Source organism: Pteropus alecto, unplaced genomic scaffold (assembly GCF_000325575.1).
Source record: "Pteropus alecto unplaced genomic scaffold, ASM32557v1 scaffold5, whole genome shotgun sequence".
Taxonomy (NCBI): domain Eukaryota; kingdom Metazoa; phylum Chordata; class Mammalia; order Chiroptera; family Pteropodidae; genus Pteropus; species Pteropus alecto.
Window position 1 is genome coordinate 26376987 of NW_006441953.1, and position 7050 is coordinate 26384036.

Here is a 7050-nt window from a genome sequence, read left to right on the forward strand (position 1 = left end):
GACCCAGATGTCGGATTGCTGTGCTTGATTCTAACTGAATGTTTTCTTAGCAGGATCTGAAGCAAGTAAATTGTGCACAATTTATTCATCTAAGCAATGGGGAAGAGGAGGCCAGACCACACAGCTGGCTTAGAAAACAATGTAAATGCGTTTTTGTTCAGTAAACAAAAGAAAAATAATTTCCTCCCAAGCGAACAGAAAGTGGAAAAGGACAAACATTTGCTCGTGCCAAATTCAGTCTGAATTATTTATTACCTACTACAGATCAGGGTATGCTCGTGATATTGTGAGAAACAGCAAAGTTCTCACACCTTATCAAGAAATAGTTTGAAAATACCAGTAAATTATCACAGTAAATTATCACAGCTATTGCAAAGGGTGGTTGTGGGTCATCATTCTTTCTCCTAGGTTCTGCATTTTTGGAAAAACAAAATTCTAACACTTTCTCAACACACTGTTGAGAACAGTGAGTAGATTTAAAGGCCAAAGACCTGCCTTCCCTTTGTAACTGAGTAACCTTTCAAAAATCATTGAAACTTTCAGAGTCCATTTTTAAGCAGACTCATATCTACTTCCTGGGGTTGTGATGGGAATTAAATGAGCTATAAGAAGTGATCCATAATAGAAACACAAATAAAATCACACAGATAATTGATCTATAGTGGAAACATACACTCATAAATACTGTTTTTTATTTAAATATTGAAAAATAGATGCTTGATGTCTAAGTAATCTGATATCATAGCTGCTCCAACACTGAATTCAAAATGATTTAAGAGTAATACATTACTCATAAAACACCATAAACAAAATCAAAGCACAACTGAAAAACAGGGAGAAATTATTTGTAATGTGTACCATGTGCAAAGATTTAAGATTCCTAATATATAAGAAATTTTTGTTCAAGGCTCACAGATTTTGCTGACATGACTGGTAACAGAGCAGTCTCAAGGGCATCACCAGAGAATCGTTCTGACTTGGAAATACTTCCTGTGGACGATGGAGGGCCCTGTCTCATCACACTCCAGCTCGCTGACCCACATCCGCCAGAAGGTGGAGAGAGGCCAAGATGGAGCCTCCAATCCAAACTGAGTACTTCTGCTCTGGGAGAGCAATAATCTTGATCTTCATGGTGCTAGGGGCCAGGGCTGTGATCTCCTTCTGCATCCTGTCAGCAATGCCTGGGTACATGGTAGTACCCCTGGGGAGGACATTATTGGGAAATAAGTCCTTGTGGATGTCAATGTCACACTTCATAATGGAATTGTGAGTTGTTTCATGAATTCCTGTGGACTCCATGCTGATGAAGAAAGGCTGGGATTGGGTCTCGGGGCAGCGGAAGTGCTCATTGACAGTGCTGATGATCTGCCTGGCTGACAGTTCATAGTTCTTCTCCTAGGAGGAAGAGGAGGCTGCTGTGGACATCTCATTCTCAAAATCTAGGACCACATAGCACCACTTCTTGGTGGTCTCAGCTGTGGTCACAGAGGAAGAGCCTCTCTCTGGGAAGATCTTCATGAGGTAGTCCATGAGGTCACAGCCAGCCAGAACAAGGCACATAATGGCATGGGGCAGGGCAGTAGCCCTCACAAATGGGGCCATTGTGCGTGATGCTGGCCTTCGAATATAGGACAATGCCTGTTGTGCAGACAGAGGCACAGAGGGAGACACGGCTTGAATGGCAGCATACATAGCAGGGATACTGAAGGTTTCAAACGTGATTGGAGTCATCTTCTCCCTGTTAGCCTGGGGACGAGGAGAGGGCAGGGCGGCTACACGAGCAGGGTGGGATACTTCTCAGGAGCCCCCGCAGTGCACTATGGAAGGAGCGTGCCAGATCTGGTGGCCAGAGCGGCCCGCGATGGAAGGGAAATCAGCCTGAGGTGGGGGGAAGAGGGAGGCATCACCTGCTGCAAAGCCAGCCTCGCGCAGGCTGGAGCCATCGTCCCACACAGGCTCGAGGGTGCGGGGGCTACACGAGCAGGGTGGGATACTTCTCAGGAGCCCCCGCAGTGCACTATGGAAGGAGCGTGCCAGATCTGGTGGCCAGAGCGGCCCGCGATGGAAGGGAAATCAGCCTGAGGTGGGGGGAAGAGGGAGGCATCACCTGCTGCAAAGCCAGCCTCGCGCAGGCTGGAGCCATCGTCCCACACAGGCTCAGTGATCTCCTCTTCGCGCATGGAGGGTGTGGCTGAGTGAACCCCAGGCTGCAGCACCAAACCTATGACAGGTCCCTGACCCAGTGACTGAGGGCAGGTGTCAGGAATTCTTTTAAATTCAGAAGCAAGGAACAAAATGATATAAAAATAGGAAAAATATATAGACAACTCACAAAAATATATAAAAATTGCCTTCGAACACATAAAAATGCTCAAATTAACTCGTAATTAAAGATATGCAAATTATAACACAATGAGGTCATAACAATACCTCTCAGACTGACAGCTTAAAAGTAGAAAAAAATGATGCTGGAACAATGGATCTAGACACAGACACTGCACCCTTCACAAAAGTTAACTCAAAATAGATCGTAAACGTACATTTAAAATGCAAAACTATAAAACTCTGAGGAGATAACATAGGAGAAAATCTACATGACCTTAGATTATGGTGATGACTTTTCAGATACAATGCCGAAGACATGATCCATGAAGAAAATGATTGATAAATTAGACTCCATTCGAATTTTAAAAGTCTGCTCTGTGAAAGACTGTCAAGAGAATGAGAAGAAAAACCACAGACTGGAAAGAAATATTTGCAAAATATGTGTCTGATGAAGGACTGTTATTCAAAGTATTCGAAGAACTCTTAAATAAGAAAACGAACAACCCAACTTAAAAATGAGCAAAAGACCTGAACCAACACCTCATCAAAGAAGAGAAACAGATGGCAAATAAGCGTATGAAAAGATGCTCAACAGCCTATATTATTAGGGAATTGAAAATTGAAACAATGAGATACCACTATACAGGTATTAAAATGGCCAAAATCCAAAACACAGACAACACCAAAGACTGGCAAATGAGGAAATGGAGCAACAGGAATTCCCATAATTCCCATTCGTTACTGGTGGAAATGCAAAATGGTGCAGCCACTTTGGGAGTTTTGTTTGTTTGTTTGTTTGTTTGTTTGCTTTGCAAAACTAAATATACTCTTACCATGCAATCCAGCACTCACACTCCTTGGTGCTTACCCAAAGGAACTGAAAACTTATGTCCACACAACAACCTAGGCACAGATGTTTATAGCAGCTTTATTCAAAATTGCCAAATCTTTGAAGAAACAAAGACATCCTTCAGGAGATGAAAATGGATAAATGGGTACAATCTGACAATGGAATATTATTCAAAGCTAAAAAGAAGTGGGCTAGCGGGCCATAAAAAGACATGGAAGAACATTAAATGCACATCACTAAGTGAAAGAAGCCAATCTGAAAAAGCTAAATAGTGTGTGATTCCAACTATATGACGTTCTGGAAAAGGCAGAACTGTATAAACAGTAAAAGGATGAGCGGTTACTAGTGATTGAGGAAGAGGAAGGGATGAATAGACAGAGCGTGGAGAATTTACAAGGCAGCGAAATTATTCTATGTCATACTATAATGTTGTATACATACCATCATGCATTTGCCAAAACCCATAAAATGTACAAGACCAAGGGTGAACTCTAATGGAAGCTGTGGACTTTGGGTGATTATGATGAGTCAGTGTAGGTTTATCAGCTGTAACAAATGTGCCCCTCTCGTGGGGGATGTTGATAGCGGGGGAGGCGCGTGTCAGGGGAGGGAGTACATGGGAACTCTATTTTCCACTCAGTTTTTCTGTGAACCTAAAACTACTCTAAAAAAGTCTATTCAAAAAGAAAAAAAAAAAAGTAAGGCAAGATAAGCCATTAGCAAACCTGTGAGATAATACATTCTCTTCAAACATTACGTGGCAGACTTCTGGACAGGAATTTAACGAGACCCACCAAATCTATCTACGCTCTGATCCTTTGACCTCGCAATTCCATCTGTAGGAAGCTAGAGCATGAAATACATATGTGCACAAGGGTATTCATTGCAGCACTATTTGTTATTATAAAACATGAGAAATGACAGAAATACTCATGCATAGAATAATTACTGAAAAACGATGGTACATCCACAAAATGGAATAATACCTACGTAGCTATAAAAAAAAATAGAAATATCTCTTTTAACTACTGTGATGTGATTTTCAGAATATATTCTTAAGTAAATAAAGCAAAGTGAAAAGGTGTATCTATAGTAAGCTACCCTTTATGTATGAAAGAAGAGAGAGAGATAAAAAAACACGCACATGTAACTTCTGTAAAAGATGAACAGAGAGAATGAACCAAAACCTAAAGAGATTAGTTACATGCAGAGGACGGATAGGAAAAGGTAGAAAAGAAGCACAAAATAGAAACAGGGAGCAGGGCAGAGGAGAGAGACTCTCCTCTGAGTAGACCTTTTGGTATAGCTCTAACTCTTAGAATCCTATGATTCATTCACAAACCCCCAGAATAAAAATTAAAATCAACCAGAAGGCAGGGGAATCCCACATGGAATAGAAACCCAATGAACATAACTGAATCACAATAAATAACAAAATCACACTAAAGGTGTTGGAAAGGCAAAGAACTAACCCGCGCAACTTCGGAAAACTGGAATCTGACTGGATAAAATACTTGGTAAAATGAAAGATGATAAGAGTTATATACACAAGTGCTGTAATTTAGTTAGTAAATTTGTTTCTCTGTGGGATACGGGCTAGCAGTTCTGAAGCTACTTTATGTGTGTAATAGGATTGTACAAGGATTATATATTGTGTATGATGAGAACCAGAACTCTTGCAGGCAGGGAACTGGGTGTGAGAACATGGTACCTCTCTGGACTATCTCTGGAATTTTCTATGAATCAATAATTATTTCCAAAAAATAAAAAAGAATGTCAAAGGGAACAAGCAGCTCTAAGGACAAGGATGAGATGTTTATTCTAATTAGTCCGAGGGGTTCCCAACCGTTTGTAATAAATCACACTTACCTTTGTAGAAGTGTGTGTGTTTGTGTGGGTGTAACACACTTATGCATATACATGAGTACGTATAAATAGAAAGGTGATCATTTTGGAAGAGTTATTTTTTCCTGCAGTTTCTTCTTTTTCTACCATGATCATATATTATTTTTAATAGAAAAAAAGGGACTTTTTTTTTTTTTTTTTTACTTTTAAATTGAGTTGTCTTTTTATTTGGGGATATAAGAGATTTTTTAAAAATATATTTTGGCTACAAGTCCCTTATTGGATATATGATTTGCAAACATTTTCTTCATTCTCTGAGTTCTTTTCACTTTCTCTTTTTAAAGCATTTTATTTCATTTTATTAGTTTCAAGTATACAGTACATTGGTTAGATATTTATATAGTCTATGAAATAATCTCCCGATTACTCCATCTTCCCTCTGGCTCTACACGTAGCCATTACATTACTGCTAACTGCATTCCCTTTGCTGTGCTCCCCATCCCCGTGACCTATCAACTACTGATTTGTACTTCTTTAACCCTTCATCGCTTTCTCCCAGTTTTCCCACCCCCGCCCCTCCTCTGGCAGTCACCAGATTGTAAAAGGGGAGTTTTTTAAGAATATTACTCGGCCATAGAAAAGGATAACATCTTGCCCTCTGTGACAACACAAATGGACCTAGAGGGTGCTATGCTAAGTAAAATAAGTCAGTCAAAGAAAGACAAATGCCACATGATCTCACTTACGTGAATTCTAAAGAACACAATAAATGAACAAACAAAACAGAAACAGACTCATAGATACAGAGAACTGATAGTCATCAGATGGGAAGAGAGTGGGGGACTGAGTGGAAAAGGTGAAGGGATTAAGAAGAACAAATTGGTAGTTACAAATGCTCACGGGCATGTAGAGTACAGCATAGAGAATATAGTCAATACCATTAAAAAAAAAAAAGAATGTTGGAGAAAACTTTAGGAATGACTTATTCAACTCAAACAATTTACAGATGGGGACATGAGGGCCCCTGGGGATCAACTGTGTTGGCTATGTTCCCTAGCCACCCCATGGCAGGCCAGGGCCACTGCCATCTGTCCAGGGGCTCCACCCCCTGGGCCTGTGACATCCTTCTCTCACATAGGATTCCAATACTTTGCTCCTCTCAGAGTCCATGTTTTGAGAGGAAAATGTGGAATGATAGGGCCAAAGAAATATTCACAAAATGAATAATAGGAATACAGTTAACATTTCGGAAAGAAATTTGATTGTTGAGGAAAAACACAAAGTTGACAACCAGAAGTATGTAAACAGGCTGTCTCTGCCAATGAAGATCCAGCAGATTGTTCAAAATGCCATTTCTCTATTGATGGACATTTTTTTCCATATAAGGCAAATGGAAATTGTAAATAACACAGACAGGCAAGTCTCTTAAAAGTTTCCAGTGTATTTTTATTTACACAGAACTATTTTTTCCCCTAAAACAAAAGTTCCAAAGGATCTGAAGTACCAATTTCTAAAATGAAATACAAAAATAAAAAGCTATTCTTTTATTGAAATTCTTCAAATTAGAGACCTTGGTTAATCCTTGAAGGCAGGAACAAAGAATTTGGGGAATAAAGAAAAATTTTTCAAACAACTTGAAAACCCTAGTTTTCTTTAGACATCACTGAGATTATTACCATAATAGGATAGAAACCTGATGTTTTAAAAAAAAAAAAAGAGTGTCATTTTTAAGATAGCTATTTTTAATGTGTCAAGAAAAAAAAATCTATTTTATAAAAACTGAAATGAGTAGACGATTTTCTAAAAATGCCATTTTGCTTTCAGGTTCTACTTATCACTATGTGAATTCAGCAAAGACCTGTCAAACACCTGCTCTGGACTGGCCGCTCTCCCATTGAGCATACATCCACGAGTGCGGCCGACTGAGCTGAAACGGTAAGAAATTCTTACAGACCCAGCCCTAGGAATGCGGAAAACAGACATATGTGTCTTCGCTGTTGGAAGAAGGGTGGGGGCGAATGCCAGAAGAG

General features: G+C 39.8%; 1 pseudogene; it reads right to left on the minus strand.

Moving 5' to 3' along the window:
* Window positions 1-956: 956 nt before the first annotated feature.
* On the minus strand, window positions 957-2180 carry LOC102890259 (annotated as a pseudogene).
* Window positions 2181-7050: the final 4870 nt, after the last annotated feature.